A 22,103-nucleotide genomic window follows, 5' to 3' on the forward strand; every position below is an offset into this window, starting at 1 on the left:
AATAGAAATGCAGGTACCACTACATCTAAGGAAGATGGAATTGTCATACTAATGGGAATGATTTAGAAAAGTTGAACAAGATGGCATTTGGGGCAAACTAGAGGAAATGGGCAGAGTTTGGGTGGGCAACATGTGAGCAAATAACATTCCAGGTGTGAACAAAGATGCCAAATCATGCAAGTGCTCATTGCGGATCTATTTGCTCCCTCAAATGCCATCTGTGACTGCCAAAACCAATTCAGATACACTAAAAATAAGCACTTCTCTAGGCTTATGTCTCAAATAAGGCACTTTTTCCTATGGTTGTTTAATTCCTTATGTCTAGTTTTTCTTTTGTCAGGAAAGACAGCAAAATTTTCTTCGTTATATATATTTTGATTTCTGAAGGTTTCAAACTTTGTTGATAAAAAAATTTACCTCTTCCTTTTAAATTACTTTTTTCAACTGATTAATCTTTTATTTCACCTGCTTAAAGTTACATTTACAAGCCTTCTTTTTGTTTGACCTCTTCTTGGTCTTTTATCTTCAGAAACAAACGACTAGGGCTCCATGTAGTCATTGGAGATGACATCATTGTCTCTATCATTTGCTGCCCCTTCGCTACTTGACCATGTGACTTCTTTGACCAATTAAATATGAGTAGAGGTGGCATGTGCCATTTCCTAGAAGAAAGATTTAGGCGTTATCAAAAGCAGACCTAGTAGCCCATCAAGTAAAGGTGAGTTCAAGGATAATTTTTATTTGCTCAAATGCTGTTTTTGCCTTTATCTTTTTCTTCAAAGAAAAAAAAAAAGTACCTCTCTGGCCTGCAAAGAAACCAAACAGTCTAGTACAGTGCCCTTATCTTCACCTCGCAAATTTCTTGGATGCCCTAACTCCAGCTAGGGCCCTCACCACTTCATGGCAGAATGAGAAAGCCCTTATCCATAGAAAATCCCCATCTTCTCTAAGGAACATGGACCGCAGCTCTCTTCCCCTCTCTCAGACCATGCCAATTATGCCTGAGGCCCTACATGAATTCAGCACCAAAATGACTTATGCTGAAATAGGAATGTTTAAGATAATTACGTTGGTAACTCCCAAGTCACCAAAATCTCTAGGGCACCTTCTGCCAAACAAAATCCCTTATGTGTTTAAGCCACAGAGGTTAAAGTTACCTCTTCTTAGTGCTTTCACGATGCCCTGTATAGATCTCTAACCCTGAAGTTAAGATTGTATTTTAAATATGTATTTTATGAACTTCTCCTCTAAACAATGAGCTCCCAAAGAGCAAGGCACTAGGCAGTGTGGGAGAACCAAAAAAAAAAAAAAGAAATAAAATACTGCTTTTGCTCTCAAGAAATTCACAGTTCTCTGGGGGAGGAGAGGAGTAAATAATTATAATTATTAAAACTATAATACAAGTAAATAATTATAACTATAATACAAGTAAATAATGATAATACAAGAAATATGTTAAATAGAAATGCAGTTACCACTACATTTAAGGAAGATGGGATTTTCATACTAATGGGAATGATTCAGAAAAGTTTCTTGAAAAAGATGGCATTTGAGGCAAACTGAAGGAAATGGGTACAGTTTGGGTGGGCAGCATGTGAGCAAATAACATTCTAGGTGTGAACAACGATGCTGCTTTGTGTGCCCCCATGTAGCACATGGTAGGCACTTAGGAATTCGTTTCCCTGTGCCATCAGCCATACAGTGACCTGATTAGCCTGGATAAATATATTAGTGCAATAAAAGTTGTGGTTACTAAGGTGGAAGCTTTCAAGGCACAGTAAAGCCACAAAAAAGGGGAGTGATCAAGTTTACCTGGTGGCAGATGTGTCAACAGGGGCTTCATAAAGGAAGTGACTTGGAAGCTGGGCCTTGGGAGATAAATAAGAAACGGAAGGGGAGGAGGTAAAAAAAAAATACATTCCTCAAAGCATGATGTAGACTGATAAGAAAAAAGAAGGAAAAAAAGAAAGACATTCCAATAAAAGATAAAACAAAAGCTCACATATAGAAGCCAGTGTGGGTTCACTTTTTTGATCAAGTTAATTTTCTTTTTTCCATGGTATTAATAAAAGGGAAAACAACATATTGAAATCTTATGTCTATGTTTGTTTTAGTGTTTTTTTAAACATGTTTCAAAACAATAATGACATGAGATTAAATACAAAGCAGATGGAATGCTTAAGTCAGTGCCCGTTGTTGGCAGAATGGCAATACTGAAAATGTATTGGACCTTTGTCGACTTTAAGAGAAGATGTATTAGACCTTGTTGACTTTAAGAGAAGGTGCCAAGTTAGAATAGCCTCAAGGCCACACCTATTCCTTAGTTCCCACAGCTCACTCTGCCCTACAGCATGCTCTTGGCTGTCAAAGATGCTGCTATGCCTTTTAGGCAAGACAGCAAACCAAAGCACAGGAAAATAAAAACTTTAGCGCTGTGGTCACCTCCAAAGATGGCTGCCGTAATTCCCGCCCTCAGTAGGCATGTGCTGTTCTTCTCGTTTACAGGGGAGACTGTTTCCCCTTGAAGTGGAACCACGGCTGGTTTTATGACTTGTTTCATCTCCATTGGACTAGAGTGACACTATGCCAGTTTAGGGCTGAGACTTTAAGAGGGCTGGACAATTTCTCTTTGCTCTCAAAAACCAGTCAACATGTAAGAAATCCTGAGACCACTATGCTGTGAAAAAATCCAACCTAAGCCAGCCACAGGGAGTGAGAAGACGTGGAGGAACATTGAGGCACACTCATGTGAGTAAAGCTCTCTCAGATCTTCCAACCCAGTTTAGCCACCAGCTGAATGCAGCTGACACTATGTGGATCAGATAAAATGTCCATCAGAGTGCTGCCTGAATTCCTGGCCCACAGAATCATGAGAAATAATAAATCAGTGTTTTAAGCCACTAAGCTTTGGAGTGGCTTATTATGCAGCATAAATAATGGAAGCAACACTTACTATGAACCAGATATCATGCCAGACACTTCCCATAGATTATTCTCTTTAATTCTCGTAAGAAGCTCAGTAATCTCATGCAGTGTTCAGATGAGAAAATGAAAGTTTAGATGCGTCCACCACCACAGACAGAGGCAGTGAATGGTCTGAGAGGTCTGTGTCACTCCAGAATCCGTGCTCCTGGCCACCAAACCCTACTGCCTTCAGAGAGGGTGAATTCAGCCAAGGTACTCCATCTCCACCAAACACTGTTTGGAATCAAACACCAACTCACATGCACACTCCAGTCCAATTGCATCCTTCCTGGGCAAACCATGAGATATGTTGGACCAGTCTTGGCCGCTATGGTTAGAAGGGTCCAAAAAGGAGGAATAAAGGAAGCTGGGTTGGAAAACTACAAGAGAATTTTTTTTTTTATTGGCAGACTTTCTTTTTCTTTATTTTTTTATTTTTTTATTTTTTTGAGGCAGAGTCTTGCTCTGTCACCCACGCTGGACTGCAGGACGCGATCTCAGCTCACTGCAACCTCCGCCTCCTGGGTTTAAGCGATTCTCCTGTCTCGACCTCCCAAGTCGCTGGGATTAACAGGCGGCTCCCTGTCCACCACTTACCTTCAACCTCAGGCTTGTACCACTCAGACCAACAACCCAGGAAATGATGTCTGTTGATAGGTTGCAGAGTTCTCTCTTATTGGGGGTTGATTTACTAATTACCTATTATATATTATGTGTGCAACATGATTTAGCTAATTAATTCATAATAACATGACAAAGGTATTTACAGATGAAACTGAAACACAGAGAAGTGTTTTTCCCATGATCACACAGCTAACGAGTGGAGGAGTTAAGATTTGAACCTAGGTCTAACCAGCTCTAAAGCCAGAGATCCATAACCCTTTCCCAGCTCACACCTCAGAGTCAGCTTTTAGTCACTATTGTGCCAAAAATCCCATTCAAAGTGTCATTAGTTATTCATCCATTCACATTTGCAACCAACTCTCCATGGGATACGAATGGTTAAGTGCATACTTAGCAATCTAAAAAGCTACTCCTCAAAAACAGAAAGCATTCAAGATGTTTTATGTTAAATATTTCTATTCCATAAAGAGTTTGTGTAATGAGGAGGAACCAGGGACACTAATGAAATACACAAGACAGTAAACATTTCTAATGCTAATGGAGCACAGCATGTTTACATTATGATTGGAACCCCATTGATTAGACTTCACTGAATATAACTTTTAGCATAATTATCAATGATGAGAGACAGTCAAGCTTGGTGCTGAGTACATGCTGAGCACTAAAGACTGACTACACTACTTTCAACTGGTCCTCAATTATTTAAGGGGCATTAACACGACATGATAGCTTGATATTTCCGATCTTGACAGTGGAGATAACAACAGAAAAATGTGCTAAAACTATCGGGGAACCTGCCCCGATAGTCATGTAGGTTCTTTTCTATTTTCCCTAAGCGTCGGCTGGTTTGAGAAATAAAGGGGCAGAGTACAAAAGAGGGAAATTTTAAACCTGGGCATCCGGGAGAGACATCACATGTCAGTAGGTTCCATGATGCCCCACAAGCCACAAAACCAGCAAGTTTTTATTAGGGAGTTTCAAAAGGGGAGGGAGTATACGAATAGGGTGTGGGTCACAGACATCAAGTACTTCACAAGGTAATAGAATATGACAAGGGAAATGGAGGCAGGGCGAGATCACAGGACCACAGGACCAGGGTGAAATTAAAATTGCTAATGAAGTTTCGGGCACCATTGTCATTGATAACATCTTATCAGGAGACAGGGTTTTGAGAGCAACTGGTCTGACCAAAATTTATTAGGCAGGAATTTCTTCTTCCTAATAAGCCTGGGAAGGCTATGGGAGACTGGGGTCTATTTCACCCCTACAGTCTACAGACCATAAAAGACAGCCACGCCCAGGGGGTCGTCTATAGACCTACCCCCAGGAGCATATTCTCTTTCCCAGGGATGTTCCTTGCTGAGAAAAAGAATTCAGCGATATTTCTCCCATTTGCTTTTGAAAGAAGAGAAATATGGCTCTGTTCCTCCTGGCTCACCAGTGGTCAGAGTTTAAGGTTATCTCTCTTGTTCCCTAAATATTGCTGTTATCCTGTTCCTTTTTCAAGGTGCCCAGATTTCATATTGTTCAAACACACATGCTCTACAATTTGTGCAGTTAATGCAATTATCACAGGGTCCTGAGGCGACATACATCCTCCTCAGCTTAAGAGATGACAGGATTAAGAGATTAAAGTAAAGACAGGCATAGGAAATCACAAGGGTATTGATTGGGGAAGTGATAAGTGTCCATGAAATCTTCACAATTTATGTTTAGAGATTATAGTAAAGACAGGCATAAGAAATTATAAAAGTATTAATTTGGGGAACTCATAAATGTCCATGAAATCTTCACAATCCACATTCTTCTGCCATGGCTTCAGTCGGTCCCTCCGTTTGGGGTCCCTGACTTCCCACAACAAAAACTACATCAGAGATTTAAGTAACATAATTATCAGATATTAAGAATTATTTAAAATGGACCTCTCCAAAATGAATCTAACTTCAGAAGTCTGGGAGAAACACTTATCTTATTAAATATATTAATGTCATTAGCATAATATAATATGTTGGAAGGCAGAGTAGCACACTGGTTTTGTCACTTAATAAGTTTTTATCTTGATTAAATTATTTAACCTCTCTTTGCCTTAATTTCCTCACCAATTAAATGAGAACCATAATAGTACCAAACCAAAATAATTGTTGGGAGGATTAAATGAGTTAATATAGATAAAGCACTTGAACTAGAGCAGTCAGTTCTACTAGAATGCTTGTTTTGAAAATGCAAATTTGTTCCAATGAAATTGATATATTAGGGAACAATTTGAGCACAATGAGACTTCCATGCTTGTTTATGGCACCTTCATTTGTTGGAAACACAGAAAACTGCAGCCAGTTGAACTGGGTCATGCAGGGAATGCACAAAACGTGCACATGTACACACCTCAAACACCTGCCAACTACCTCAGTTCACTGTGTGCTGTGAGCCATCCCCCATCCTCATCAGGTGCTACAACTGCCCATCACATTTCAGCTAACCCTCCTTCTGTCCCTTCACAGTAACTCACAAGGTACAGCCTGTGATACTCACTTCCACAGGCAAGCATCAGGTCTTTTCCAAGTTAAAATGGATACTTATTTCAGCATTTATACCTTTCTTAACCATTGAACATGTGTAACAAACTACTGTCATTTTATTATGTTCCTTTTTGTTGTTGTTTGTAACATGTACCTAGTGAGGTTTTTGACTGTTGTGCCCCTAAACTCATTTTCCCCATAAACCCTGTGATTGTTATTGCCAATTTTGCATAGTGCTGTAGTTTTCAGGAGTGTGTGTTACATTATAGCAAAACTGACTGTCTCTGGCATGTAACAAGTACTAAGATAATGTAATTATTATTTTTATAGCTATTATAAGAAATGGTTGGTGTATATTATCTGTATATTTTCTTAGATCATTTCATGTTTGAGTTAATTTTTATTATCATTAGTTTGAGTACTGTTCATATATTTTTATTGTATTCATACTCAGGAATGTCATGATGATTTATACATTTGTGAGATTGCTCAAAGTGTATAAAACAATACAAGAATCATTTGTAACTTAAGGATTTCAAACATATTGAGCATCCTAGTAACATATCTATATCCCTTAGAGACCACAGATAAAAATAAGACCTGCTGGTAATCAGCAGTAGCTCTAGGTACTTGACATCAAGATAGTCTGGTTTTAGACACCCACATGCATTCAGAACTAGTTATCTCTAAGCCTCCTTAACCCATGATCACATAAATAGGGGATGATATTTACATTTCAAGAGTGACAGAGGTAATCAGCGGGTCCATCATGGAGCTGAGGTCATAGGAAGAAGGCCAGAAGATCTTTTGAGATGTGAGCTTTCTGCACATTGAAGGACACTATGAGAATACAAACACTTAAGTCCTGGGGTTCTTCTGGGCAGTCTGTCAATACTATAACAATACTGCTCTACCTAAGCTTTACTGACTTTAGCGTGCTCAATCATACATCCATTCATCCAGGTGATATTTATTGATTAGGTACTCTGGAAGACACTGTCCTAAAGGCTTTGGATACCGTGATGACTAGAATTGGTCTTTGTGCTCAAGGAACATAGAACTTTGGAAATAGTATACCCACACTCAAAATTCTTCAAGGTTATAACCATGAGAAACAGGCTTTAGAAATCATATAACCATTGGAAAAGGTCCCATAGATGGGGGGCTTTTGGGTTTCACACAGAGCCATCAACAAGGAAAGCCTGATATACAGAAGCCCTGACTGTAAATCAAAAAACAACCTCGTGTGCCTTTATTCTGAGAACTGCACACACATGTTGCTTCATCCACATTCATGCACTAAGACATTAGCACTCTCATCAACTCACAATGGTCAAACAAATAAAAGTCAATATATATGAGGGTTCCTGAACATTGTAAATAATTATGCAAATGCAAATTAGTTTCACAACCAAGTTGCTGCTCAAATCACATGTCTAAAACTAAACTCATTGCCAACTCACCCCACTTGCCCTCACACCTTGCTTTTCTTATGTTCTTTGTTGCAGCTAGGGAAGCTACCATTCATCCAGTCTGGAAAGCATGGAATCACCCTGTACTTCTTTCCCTCACAACTCCAGTGTTTCTCTCTAATTCAACCCTGTTAATTCCATTTCAAAACATTTCACTCAACCCCTGCCTTTCTTGCTATCCTCACAGTTACTGCCATAGTTAAAAATATATCCACTTTCACCTGGATGAGTGCGCCCACACTCCATCCTCTATTGCTCATCTTTGATATCAATGGTAGAGTTCACATCATATCTCTTTCCTGATGAAAAATCCCTGCTGACTTCCTGCTGCATGCAGCATGTAAGATCCCCTCTCCTGAGTACAGAATAAAAGGACCTTAAAAAAGGATAGCCAAATCTTGCCACTTAGCCTCATTAAATTTGCTCTTTATAAGTGACCCAAAACTCCAACCACACAAGACTTATTAACTATAAAATATCCAAGGTTCTTTTCATGCCCACCATGCCTTTTTGCATAATGTTCCTTCTTTGATCCATACCCTTTTCCTGGGTATGTTACAGGAAGGGGGGATGGCAGGGGAATAGGTGCAGGAAGACTCAATATTAATGAGTATATGTGTCTCTTTTAGGGTAGGAACTGATCAGAAACCTATCTCATTTATCTTTGCATTTCCAAGATCTAGTAGGTTCCCGCCTATAGTAGCCACTCAGTAAAGTTATAAACTAATGACTTTAAGGAACTCTTTCTATCTATGTCTACAGAATTGCAAAATAATCAAAGACAATCAATGGTTCACAGCCCCGAAAGAATCACAGTACCTTGGGAGGGTCCCTTGGACAATGCCCAACTTCCTATTGAAAGAACACCCAGGCATCTCTTTTGCCTACTTTAAATGTCTATCATGACTTTTCCTGACAGAAGAGATCTTGAAGATACCTTAATTTTAAAGGCAGTGCTCAGAAAAGTCATGTGATTTTCCCAAGTTTACACCCCTGTAGAAAGCCAAGACCTGTGGGCAGAGGATTACCCTGGTGCCAAGGAAGAGACTAAAGGCACAAACTGTTTCAGTATAATAAAGAAAATAGTTAGAATAAGAATAGTCATACTACAAATTAGATATAGAGATGATCATGGACGTTATCAATCATTAGTATAGACATTATTAATCATTAGTTTTAATATTTCTCTTTGTTGTATTACTAATATAACTAAGGAATAACCAGTGGGTATAGGGTCAGGTGCTGAAGGGACATTGTGAGAAGTGACCAAGAAGGCAAGAGGTGAGCCTTCTGTCACGCCAGCATAAGGGCTTCTTGAGGGCTCCATGGTCAAGCGGTAATGCCAGTGCCTGGAAAGGCACCAGTTACTTAGCAGACTGTGAAAGGGAATCTCCTTTCCTTGGAGGAGTCAGGGAACACTCTGCTCTACCAGCTTCTTGTGGGAGGCTGGATATTATCCGGGCCTGCCTGCAGTCATCCGGAGACCTAAACCCCTCCCTGTGGTGCTGTGCTTCAGTGCTCACACTCCTTGTCCACTTTCATGTTCCTCCCATACTCCTGGTTCCTCTTTGAAGTTCTTAGTAGATAGTGGTAAAAGAAATAGTGGAAGTCTTAAAGTCTTTGATCTTTTTGATAAGTGCATGGAAGAAAACGCTGACATATGCTGCCTTCTCTCTCTGCTTCGGCTACCTAAAAGGGAAGGGCCCCCTGTCCTATGATCACATGACTTGCTTCACCTTATCAATCACTTAGAAGATTCACCCTCTTTACCCTGACCCCCTTGTCTTGTATGCAATAAATAGCAGCACGCCCAGCCATTCGGGGCAACTACCCATCTCCGTGTCTTGATGGTAGTGGTCCCCCGGGCCCACCCGTTTTCTCTTTATCTCTTTGTCTTGTGTCTTTATTTATTACAGTCTCTCATCTCTGCATACGGGGAGAACATTCGCTAAGCCCCATAGGGCTGGACCCTACAAAGACCAGGTTCAGGTCTCTTTTAGATGCTTAACATTTTTTCCACTCTCTGTAGAACTATTCAGCATTTCTCTAACTAGAAATTCCCAACCTTGAATTTTGGCAAAGTTTTCTTTCTGTTTCTAATTGATGCTCTCTGGGTTTCCAGGGTTTATTCTGACAGTACACTCTCTTGGATACTCTTAACTGGGACTCCGTAAGAGTTCTTTTGTAATTGGTGGAGTTACCCTAGATGTTTGTAACACAATGAAAAATCCAAATACTTCCAGTAATGACTATAGTAGCTTCACTGTCTGTTTTTCCAACAGTCTCATGTTTTACTAACATCTATAGAGCTGTGTCTTGCCCAGAAATACAGACTATTTTAATCAATACTTTTTTTTTTAATTGAGATGGAGTCTTGCTCTGTCACCCAGGCTGGAGTGCAATGACGTGATCTCAGCCAGGCGCAGTGGCTCACACCTGTAATCCCAGCACTCTGGGAGGCCGAGGCTGGTGGATCACCTGAGGTCAGGAATTAATCTATACCAATTCTTAAAGTCATTGCAAGTGAATGAAATTAAATAACTGTAGTATGTGATTTCTGTCAGAAAAAAAAAATTAGCTCATTTTATGACCAGAAAAGAAATCTCTCACAATGAAACTGACCTAGGCAAAAAGGTATTGTGAACAGTCTTATGGCAAGTTAAATGCTGTTCCAAATTTTCAACATGATCCTGCAAATTTAACACAGATTATGAAAGGGCGTCTTGTGGACCTCATTCAGATTTTCTGAGATCAGTGACTATAATCTGTGTGAAAAATTAACACAATGACTCCAAATCAGTGTGCTCTTAAGAAGAATTTCTTTAAATGAATTAGAAGCGATTCTAAACTGTGGGAGGTGGTGAGAGCCAAGAATCATAATTTTTAAAAGCTCTTCCAATGGATGTCAATATATAATAAGACTAAGAGTCACTGGGCTAGAAATCCACAAACTAGATAGAGCAAACCTCAACTAAACCATCCCACAAATGTTTCCCATTTCCCCAGAGATGCCACAAAATTATTTAAATAAATTCAATGAAAAGCCTATAAACAGTCATAGAAAAATCACACTTCACACCCAGGCATGGCAAGGGGTTAGGGCAGGTGCAGGGGTGAGCACATCAGCACCAGGTACTGCTGGGCTTATTTACTCTCTTAACCCTCAGAACAACTCTGTGATGTAAATGTCATTATCTCCATTTTAGAGATGAGGAAACTGAGGCTCAGAGAATCTATGTGACTTTCCAAACATAATAGAAACAATAAGTGGTAAAATTAGAATATGTACAAAACGTCTAGCTTCTATGAGGGTGACTTCCATTACTACAATCATAGAATGTTGTGACTCCAGAAACATGATGAACAATCAATAAGTAGATGCCAATTGATTGCTGACAAGCTAAAATATATTTTTTAATGAATTTGACATTTAAAATGTTTCAGATCCCTGCTGATATACAGAGTAGGAAATGAGGATGCTAGCTTATTTGACCTAATCATTTCTATTCTTGACTACTGCAATTGCCTCCCAACCTGTGTCCCTCCCTTGAGTTCTCTCTTCATCCCAAAATCCCATGCTCTCAAAACTTCCATGCCCTCCACACAGGATCTCAATTGATTGAACCTACCTCTTATAACAACCAATGCCAGAAACTTGGTGGTCCCCAGATATACTGTGCATTTTTAATTATGTGAATTACAATGTTGTTCCCTCAGCCCAAATGCAGAACGCCTTTCACTCCTCTTCGCATTCTTCCCCTCCTCAGCTACCTTCATCCCTCATTGCCTATAAAACACTGCTCAAATTATTTCTTCTTATGAAGCCTTCCCTGATTCCCACACTTTACAAGGCTTTGGTATTCTTGAAACGTTTGCTTCATAATCATTGCTTATATGTCTTTCTCTGGCACTTGAGTATACACTCCCCAAAGACAGCAACTACACTTTATTCATCTTTAAATCCCCAAGACCTAGTAAGAGTCAGGCCCATAGTAGGCACTCAGCAAATGCTTATTGACTAATTCACATAACTAGATCTTACTATTTAAAAAAATAACTGATAACAAATGTTTGGGAAACTCCATACCTTTGACTCTCTAAAATGAAAATTCTGGGTCTACCGAGAATCATTTAGAAAGCTTTCAGGGCCGGGCACAGTGGCTTACACCTGTGATCCCAGCACTTTGGGAGGCTGTAGCAGGCAGGTCCCTTGAGGTCAGGAGTTTCAGACCAGCCTGGCCAACACGGCAAAACCTTGTCTCTACTAAAAATACAAAAATGATCTGGGCGTGGTGGCACGCACCTGTAATCTCAGCTACTTGGGAAGCTGAGGAAGGAGAATCACTTTAACCCATGAGGTGGAGGTTGCAGTGAGCCAAGATTGCACCACTGCACTCCAACCTGGGTGACAGAGCGAGACTCTGTCTCAAAAAAAAAAAAAAAAAAAAAAAAAAAGCTTTCAGGCAAAAAAAAACTGAAATATATTTCATATGCTGCACATTTTGAAGTCCAAAGTCCTATTCTTACAGACTGCCTCTAAACCACAAAAGATCTGAATTCATTATTATTTTATATTTTTAAACCATTAATTTTGTCCTTCTTGGGAACTGCTCCAGCCTGGATAACCTTCCCCTCTGTAAGGGAAGCCTGATGAGGACCTTGTGTTCCTGACTCATACACACATCCAAGCCCGTCTGTATTTGGGGTTGATAGAAACCTTGTGCCTTGGGGATGACTGTGAGAAAATGGTCCCTGCTGCATTCCAGAACATCTTACCGACAGGAAACTTCTGTTTCTTGGTTACACAAAAATAAAGAACTGTCTTTCTTTGCATCTATTGAAAAGAAACTTTTGTCTTCTTGGCTTCCAAGAATATCCAGGCCTGTCTCCTTTTCCAATCGACTGAAATGCAATTCCACCCCCAACCCCCTTTTTTTTTCATAACTGGTTTGGTACTAACAGATGCTTGTTATGGGACCAAACCAATTTGTGCAAAAAAAAGTGAGTTTTCATAGCATAAGTTGAAAAAGAAATCCCTTGTGGATATAGCTAGATAAATCCAATGGATAAACACCCACAAAATCAGACCCTAATTAAATTTTCCAAGGAGATATCCAGGCACATTCTAGTTGGTAAATTATGTGGTATCTGTACATTAGAGATAGATGTGTTTACCAAATCCTGGAATAATAAAATTAAGAAAGCTCCTCTTGGAGATTAAAAGATGTAATTTTAAGAAATATGAAAAGGTCTACTTTATGCAATTACTAAGCTTAGAAAAATTACATATGTTGACAAATTTATAGTTTCAAGAAAGATTTAGATATAGTCATGGGTTCAGTAGCCAGTGGATACACTGCAAAAGGAACATGTAAGGATATGTATGCCTCTGGGATCTAACACACTCGGAAGTTGTGTCCCATCACTAAATGTCCTTTATAATAATACAAGAACCTGAAACACCACCTTTGATTTATTCTTACATTAATATTTATACACACTCAGTAAAATTTGTAGAAGTATCTTTGTTGAAAGCATTGGGACTCAGAAAACTGTACCCCAAAATATGACACTTTGGCCTGCTGAATACATTGAACTAAAAGGGATTGAGAAGCCTCAGAAGCAGCCTCAAAGGGAATGTCTCTCTCCCACCTTCTCCTGTCCTTTTGTCTCCTGTCCCTCTTTCTCCCCCACAAAGGAGTCATAGAAATCAGAACTCCTCTTCCCCAAGGGGGCGCATAGAAACTAGAACCCCTATCCCCCAAAGGAAGCCATAAAACCTAGAAAGGGCACACTCTCTGTATTCTCCCTGGAAGATGCTCATTCCAGAGAGGTCCTGCCCCATACCCAGGAGAAAGAAATGCTACATGGAGAGGCCAAGAAAACTTGGAAGAGACAGGCTTTGCTGGGTTTCCCCATCAGTCTGTTCCCATTGGGTCATACCCTTTTGTACAATCACATTTCTACACCATTGCCCATTCTTCATCGAACCCAAGCATAAAAATAGAAGTTTTCCACAAGTCTTTGGGTCTTCATTCTGAAAGCTCCCATGTCATATAAAACTTTGATAAATTTGTTACGCTTTTCTCTCATTCACCTGTCTGTCTTTTGTCACAGGAGTATCGGCAGTGACCCTTATGATGGGTGAGGAAACATATCACACCCTTTCTTCCCCTAAAAAAGGAAATGCAAATAAACATTAGGAGCCCAATAATGAGATAATGATGTGGAGGAAACAGTGCATGAAGACTGAGAAAGTCAGGATCATTTGGAGTCAATCCAGAAAGTCTCAGCTTCACTGCACAAAGACCATTGTTTCACAATAATGGATAAGAAACATCAAAAGCATATATCCATTGTAAAGAGAAGCATTTTGTTTGTCTAAACCAGGGGTTTTCTAATTGTGGTCCTTGGACCAGCAGCACAGGCATCACCTGAGAAATGGTTAGAAATGCAAATTCCTGGGCTCCATTCCAGACCCAGGGAATCAGAAGTTCTGGGGAGGCTAAATTTGAGGACCACGGACCTAGATCTGTGCTGTCCAGTAGGACAGTCACCAGGAGCCACATGTCTTTATGGGATATTTGAAACATGGCTAGTCTAAATTGAAACATGCTGGCAAATGTAAGAAACACACTGGATTTCAGAAAATTAGTACAGAAAAAAAGAAGGTAAACTATTTCATTAATGTTTTTATATTGATTACATATTGAAATAATAATGATTTGGATATACTGCATTATGCAAGGTATATTACTAAAATCAATTTAATCCATTTCTTTTTACTTTTTTTTTGATCTGGCTACAAGAAAATTTGCAGTTACATATGACTTGCATTATATTTCTATAGGAAAACACTGGTCTATTGCAAACCTCTTAAAAGTGTAAAAATTGCCTCCACAAAATTCCTGTGAACCCAGAAAATCTGAGACAGGTCTCAGTTAATGCAGAAAGTTTATTTTGCCAAGGTTGAGGACGCGCCTGTGACACAGCCTCAGGAATTCCTCACAACATGTGCCCAAGGTGGTCAGGGCACTGCTTGGTTTTATACACTTTACAGAGACATGAGATATCAATCAACATATGTAAGAAGTACATTAATTCCATCCAGAAAGGCAGAGATAACTCAAAGCAAGTCCCCCATCCCCTCCCCCCCGGCCCCCAGGGGTTTCCAGGTCACAGGTAGGTGAGAGACAAATGGTTGCATTCTTCTGAGTTTCTGATAAGCCTTTCCAAAGGAAGCAATCAGAGTTTGCATCTATCCTAGTGAGCAGAGGGATGACTTTGAATAGAATGGGAGGCATTTTCCCTGAGCAGTTCCCAGCTTGAAAGGGCCCAAGATATTTTACTTTCACATTTCTTCCCTTTTCTTTTTTAAAATTTTCTGGAGAAAGCATTTTACAAGAAAATGAGTCTCTTTTCAGGTTTCATCTGATCTCTCATGGCTAGGATGGTTTTTTCCTAGATGTGTAGGTCCCCAAAGCTCATTTTTAGCAGGTTGTTAAGTCTCATGTCCTATGAAGAGAAAATAGGGGGAGGAAGAGAGAAAAACAACAACAAACAAAAGGGCAATCCTAGAAAAACTGAGATAGGCCACATTACTCTAAAGTCCATACATTAGTAGGCAGGTATGAAAGTGACTTATCTATGTAAATAGGTTGCTGTTATTTTCTTTTAAAGTTTAGTTTGTCTGACTTCAGTTCCCAGGGCTTAATGATTGACTTCAAATTAGGAAAAATGGGAAAAAAGGAAAAAAATTGAAAACATTATTTTGAAGACTTGTAGCCAAGAAAAATTAGAATTTGGTTCAAAATGTAGAGAATAATAAAAATGGAAAAAACATTAGGCAAGACTAATTTTTCTCTCTCCGGTTTCCCATTTTTACTAAAGACAGATCATGGTAGGACAGTTTTGCTGTATTATACTTGGCCTAATTATTTGTATACAGTGCAGCAAGAATAATTTGGTGGGTTTTTTTACATAGGTTTTAAATTGGCTTTGATGGAACTTTGTTCCATAAAAGGAATCTCACATAAGACTTTTTAAAGCTGAAGCCAGCCATGGATTTGTGCCATCAAATATCTATGAGTTGGGTGAATTTCCTCTTCTCTTGAGCTTCCAAGATAAACCTGGGGCTTCTAGACCTGTCAGTAAATGACTTTCTTTACTAACCACGGGTCAGAAACCCTGTACAGGGACTGTGTACACAAAATATGGGGCCAGTTTTTCCAAGGGCTTTATTGGCTCCATAAGTCTGATTCCTTAAAGGAAAGCACATCATTCCAGTCAAAGCCTTGGTAAAATAACCAGTGTCTCCAGTTGTGTCTCATTACAAAAGAAAACAGATTCTTATTGCACTTATGCAAATAACTGTATTGCCATAATTTAAGAACACTCACAAATAGTTTCCAAATTCTGGAGAAATCAGGTAGAGAGCAAAAAATATGCTCCAAATTTTGTTCATGGGAGTATATTAAATTGTTAAAAGCTGTCAATATCTCAAAAGAAAAGTTGCGAGACTCTGAAAAATAAGACAAAGCATCAGCAAACATTTTAAGCAAAAAGTCAAAAAGATTAGTTTAGTCCATGTAGTTAATTCCTGTTCTGCTCAATATTCATGAACTTTTTAGGTCTCCATTAATCCTGAAGGTTTCATCTCTATTCCAAAGTTACAGTCTCCAAAGTTATCAGAAACCTGCATTCAAGAGCACCTGTTGTATAGCTGATTATAAAACCACCTTCTAAAAAGGACCAAAACTAGACAACAATGGTCCATGGATGACAAAAAGTTTTAGGGCAACTGTAGTCAAAGACACAATTGACAAAAAAATTTGTTGGCACGCAATAATTTTAACATAACAATTACTATTATTACTGATAATGTACACTAAGTTATAGCAGAATTATAGGAGTTTCCCATAATTTTAGAACACATACCAATAACATAGTTATACCGTATGCCCAAAGAAAACACAACACCATTTCATATTTGACAATGCTTCCTGTATAATTTTTGTACCAAATAAGCCAAATTATGTTTTGTGTTTTTTTTTTTTTTTTGGACTTTAGGGAACCTAATATCTTAAAGGATTGATTCGGTCAGAAAAAAAACATAATTTATAATTTGATTTAGGAAAGCTTGTCAAATATCAAAGGTTTCAAACATTTGATATCACAAAACAGGATCACAGGTCATTGTAAAATAAGTCATTCATTTAACCAAAGTGATAACTCAAAGATTTCAAAAAAAAAAAGGTGAAAACTTTTATTTTTTGAGAGAGGAAAGTTAATTTTCCAAACAATATTAAAAACAGCATGAAGACAATTAAATTTGTTTTCCAAAATTTTATAAAAAATCTATAAAACTTTAATCTTGACCATAAGATATAGCTTACATAAGCCTTTTAAAACCTTTATAACCTTTATTAAGGAATTGGTTAATATTTCAAGAAAACCTTGATACTCACAGGGGCCCATATGCTGGTCTTGCATAAGTGTGTCTTTGATATTAATGATTAATTTATAGAGAAACTGAACTTATTTTATCTTCCAAAATTGGCCCTTACAATCATATGCACCCACCTCTTCCATGATAGTCCCTGGGCCTTGAGGAGTTGAATAGTTTTAATTTCTTCCCCTGTGTCTCAGGAATGCAGTTTATTTTGTTTGACATCTTCTACAGGGCCCGAAGGTGAGGCTTTAATTGCTCTCAGTGATTTGGCAGGACTTGATGTCCTTTTTAGATCCAGGAGTCAAAGCCCTGTAACTCAATGTCACAAGGACTTTAAAAGCACATACAGGAAGACACATGGATGGAATAACCTTAAAATTTTTTTTATCTGTGTCTCTCTTCCTAAGCAAACCAAAACTTAATATGATAACTTGATCATATTAAAGTTTTGGGTTTTTTTTCCAATATAAATCATCTTACTGTGACTTACACTGACTGTTCATGACATGCTCAGACTTTCTGGTTTGTCCTGAACATCCCTCTTTCTTAAACAACCAGTAATTTTATTTTAGGACTAAATTTACCATACAAGATTCTTTCTCATATAAAATTATTTCTCTTAAGCTATCTTACTGCAACAACAGTGAAAAAACACCTCTTTTATTTTCTGGTTCCTTTTACCTTGTTTTATATATAACCTTTAAATAAGCTTTGAATTAGACAAAAGTTGTTCACCTTTTTTTAATAAGGGCACAGTTTTTTTTTTTATTTTTAGCAAGAATGTTTTCCTACTATATATTTATTGGAAAATAACCAATGTATTAGTCCGTTTTCATGCTGCTGATAAAGACATACCCAAGACTGGGCAATTTACAAAAGAAAGAGGTTCCACATGACTGGGGATGCCTCACAATCATGGTGGAAGGCCAGGAGGAGCACGTCATGTCTTACATGGATAGTAGCAGCCAAAGACAGAGAGCTCGTGCAGGGAAACTCCCATTTTTAAAGCCATCAGATCTCGTGAGACTTATCCACTATCACGAGAACAGCACAGGAAAGAACAGTCCCCATGATTCAATTACTTCCCACTAGGTTCCTCCCATGACACACGGGAATTGTAGGACTTACAATTCAAGATGAGATTTGGGTGGGGACACAGCCAAACCATATCACCCAAATAATGAAATATCTATTTATTAATTTAATATAACTTTACATTCTAAATTATGACCAGTTTGTCTACAAGTATTTAGCCCATTACATTTACCTAATTATTTTATTTAAATTGTTTACCAAATTATTTAGGAAAACTGTAAGAGTCATGATTTAAAGTTGTAAAATTGCCGCTGCATAATTATAACTGAAACAGTGAAAAAAGGTTTGACGCAACTGACTCCATCTTGTTCTTAACCTCCAAGCTGCTCTTGTTCATTCCTGGGCATAGGCCAAACTAACTTTGGGGGAACCTTAGATTACAGCTTAGTTTTGAAACAAAGACAATAACAGTCCTTTCCCAAAGCAAACCTCCTTCTTTCCTGTGGACTAGACTGCCTAAAGCTACAAGATTAGAAATTTTGGTAATCTTACTAAATTTAAGATGTGGCTATTTCCATTAAACCAATATCAATATCTTATTTATTAAAAATTACAAAAGGAATAATTATTCTGTTTTGGGCTGGGTTTATAGTTTCATAAACCCTGTGCCAAAATTTGACACTTATAGTGTTTGGCAGGGATAAGTATGAAATTACTTGATTAATGACTGCCAACAAAAAAGTATGCTGGCAATTCTTAAGATATTTCTAATATTACTTTATCAATAATTTTAAAGCTAGCTTATTTGTTAAAGATTTTACTTAAATTACATAAACTTGAAAAAGCATTTGACTAGTCATTTCCCTTTTAGTTTCTGATTTAAGCACTTTTATTTTTTAAGCAATTAATTAGAGCTCTTTTACATATTTTTAGTAGTGAAACATTGTGTACACAACACATAAATAGATAGGCATGCTGATAGAAGTACATTTTATAGATTCATAGAAACCCTTTACTTCCATTCTTAGAATTTCAGATTCTTGATAACCTGTTTTACAACCCTGGGCAGTTGTCAACTAAATAGCCTTAAATTTGCATATTAAAGAAGCAACTCAGGTGAAAGTCAAATATCAAAATTTACATTACAAGGTGCAGAGAGAAAAGTTTCCTATGCTAGAGGGAAATTAAAATGGATCTAATTGCCAATTAAACACAAAATTATAGAAATTATAAAGGCCTTTTAAAAATACACACATATACACACACACAGATCCTATAGCTTTTACTTCAGAACTTTTAGCCATAAGATAATTACAAATTACCAGCTTGCAAAAAGAACTTGTTGGATCTAAACAATGGTTTTTATCTTAATAGAAAAATAGGACCAGGCACAGGGGCTCATGCCTGTAATCCCAGCATTTTGGGAGGCCAAGACAGGTGGATCACGAGGTCAGGAGTTTGAGACCAGCCTGGCCAACATGGTGAAAACCTGTCTGTACTAAAAATACAAAAATTAGCTGTGCGTGTGGTGCACACAAAACAAAAAGAGAAGAAAAATAACAGCAGATTTAGAGCAGGCAGAAAAGAAAAAGTCGAGAAAATGAGGACTTAAAACTCTGTAGTTTGCAAGTCGTGTGAAGAGACCACCAAACAGGTTTGTGTGAGCAATAAAGCTTTTTAATCATCTGGATGCAGGTGGGCTGAGTCTGAAAAAAGAGTCAGCAAAGGGAGATAGGGATGGGGCCATTCTATAGGATTTGGGTGGGTAGTGGAAAATTACAGTCTAAGGGGGTTTTTCTCTTGCGGGCAGGGGCGAGGGTCACCAGGTGCTCAGTGGGGGAGCTTCTGAGCCAGGAGAAGGAATTTCACAAGGTTAATTGCTCAGTTAAGGTGGGGCAGGAACAAATCACAATGGTGGAATGTCATCAGTTAAGGCAGGAACCAGCCATTTTTACTTCTTTTTTTATTCTTCACTTGCTTCAGGCCATTTGGATGCATTCATGCAGGTTACAAGGGATATGATGGCTTAACTTGGGCTCAAAGGCCTGACATTCCTGTCTTCTTATATTAATATGACAAATAACATGAAATAGTGTTGAAGTGTTGAGGCAGTGAAAATTTTGGGGAGGTGGTATGGAGAGATAATGAGCGATGTTTCTCAGGGCTGCTTTGAGCAGGATTAGGGGTGGCATGGGAACCTAGAGTAGGACAGATTACGTTGAAGGAAGATTTTGTGGTAATGGGTGATATTATGGGGTTGTTAGGAGGAGCATTTGTCATATAGAATGATTAGTGATGGCCTGGATATGGTTTTGGATGAATTGAGAAATGGAAGACACAAGGTCCGAATAAGAGAAGGAGAAAAACAGGTATTAAAGGACTAAGAATGGGAAGGACCCAGGACATCCAATTAGAGAGTGCCCAAGGGGGTTCAGCATAATTACTTGCTTGGTTGGCAAGTTTTTAGGCAATATCCTTGAGTTTTTTGTGTTGTCATATACCAGGCCATATTGATTTAGGTAAAAACAACACTTCTCATTTAAAAATATGCAGAGTCCCCTTTTTTTAGCAGTGAGTGAGTCAAGGCCTCCATGATTTTGGAGGAAAGAGAAATGTAAACCCAGCAATTGTTTGTTAAAGAAGGATTACAAATGGTAGGAGAGAGTGAGATTGATAGTGTGGTGGAGACAGCTGGGGAGAGGTAGAGGGTGGCATAAGAACAGAACCAAGAATATGAGTGACTATAAAAGTAAAGAATAGGACTTTATCAGGGTGAAAGTATTGGAGGGTGCCCTGCCAGCAAAGATTATTTATTTACTTTAAGAGGGAGTTAAGAATGTTGGTTTGGGGATAGCACCAGGAGATATCAGCTGTGATGGCTTGGAGAAACAGTGTAAACCGGCAGTATAAACAAGAGCAGGGCATGTATGAGTAGTTGAGAACAGTGAATAGGAGTATGACTAGACAGAAGATAGTAGGGATCATGAGATTTTGGGGTGCAGTTCAAGTTGGGCTGGTGTCTGGAATGAGACTGGGGCCTAATAAAAAGGAGCATCCATACAGGAGCTCAAATGGGCTGTACCCTGTAGCATCCCAAGGACAGGCTTTAATTCTGAGAAGGGCAAGAGGTAAAAGTACTGTCCAGTCCTTTTTAAGTTGGAGGTTGAGCTTGGCGAGGTGTGTCTTTAAAAGACTATTAGTTCATTTTACCTTTCCTGAAGATTGAGGACAGTAAGGGGTATGAAGTTTCCACTGAATACCAAGAGCCTGAGAAACTGCTTGGGTGATTTGACTAGTAAAGGCCGGTCTGTTATTGGACTGTATAGAAGTGGGAAGCCAAACCAAGGAATTATATCTGACAGAAGGGAAGAAATGACTGCAGTGGCCTTCTCAGACCCTGTGGGAAAGGCCTCTACCCATCTAGTGAATGTGTCTACCCAGACCAAGGGGTATTTTAGTTTCCTGACTCGGGGCATGTGAGTAGTCAATTTGCCAGTCCTGGGCAAGGGCAAACCCCCAAGCTTGATGTGTAGGGAAGGGAGGGGGCCTGCAAAATTCCTGAGGAGTAGTAGAATAGCAGATGGAACACTGAGAAGTGATTTTTTGAGGATAGATTTTTACGATGGAAAGGAAAAGAGAGGTTTTAAGAGGAAGGCTAGTGGCTTGTAACTTACGTGGAAGAAGTTATGAAATGACGACAGAATAGAATGGGCCTGTGAGGCTGGAAGGAGATATTTTCCTTGGTTCAAGAACTATTTGCCTTGTGCGGGAAGAGATTGATAGATGGGAGTTTCAGTGGGGGAGTAGGTGGGAGTGACTGATGAGAAGGAGAAAAATTGGCCATGAGAGACAGAAGTTGGAACGCTAGCTGCTTTTTTAGCTACCTTATCAGCATAAGCATTGCTCTGAGCAATGGGACTTGATGCCTTTTGATGGCCCTTGGGATGAATGACTTCAGCTTCCTTTGGAAGTAAAGTGGCCTTGAGAAGAGTTTTTATTAAAGAGGCATTAATGATGGAGGACACTTGTGTAGTAAGGAAA

General features: G+C 38.8%; 1 pseudogene; it reads left to right on the forward strand.

The window, feature by feature from the left end:
* Positions 1 to 2,351: 2,351 nt before the first annotated feature.
* Positions 2,352 to 22,103, forward strand: part of LOC100462004 (phosducin-like protein 3) — a 100,152-nt pseudogene continuing 80,400 nt past the window's right edge.

The sequence above is a fragment of the Pongo abelii genome, chromosome 7 (genome assembly GCF_028885655.2).
Source record: "Pongo abelii isolate AG06213 chromosome 7, NHGRI_mPonAbe1-v2.0_pri, whole genome shotgun sequence".
Taxonomy (NCBI): Eukaryota; Metazoa; Chordata; class Mammalia; order Primates; family Hominidae; genus Pongo; species Pongo abelii.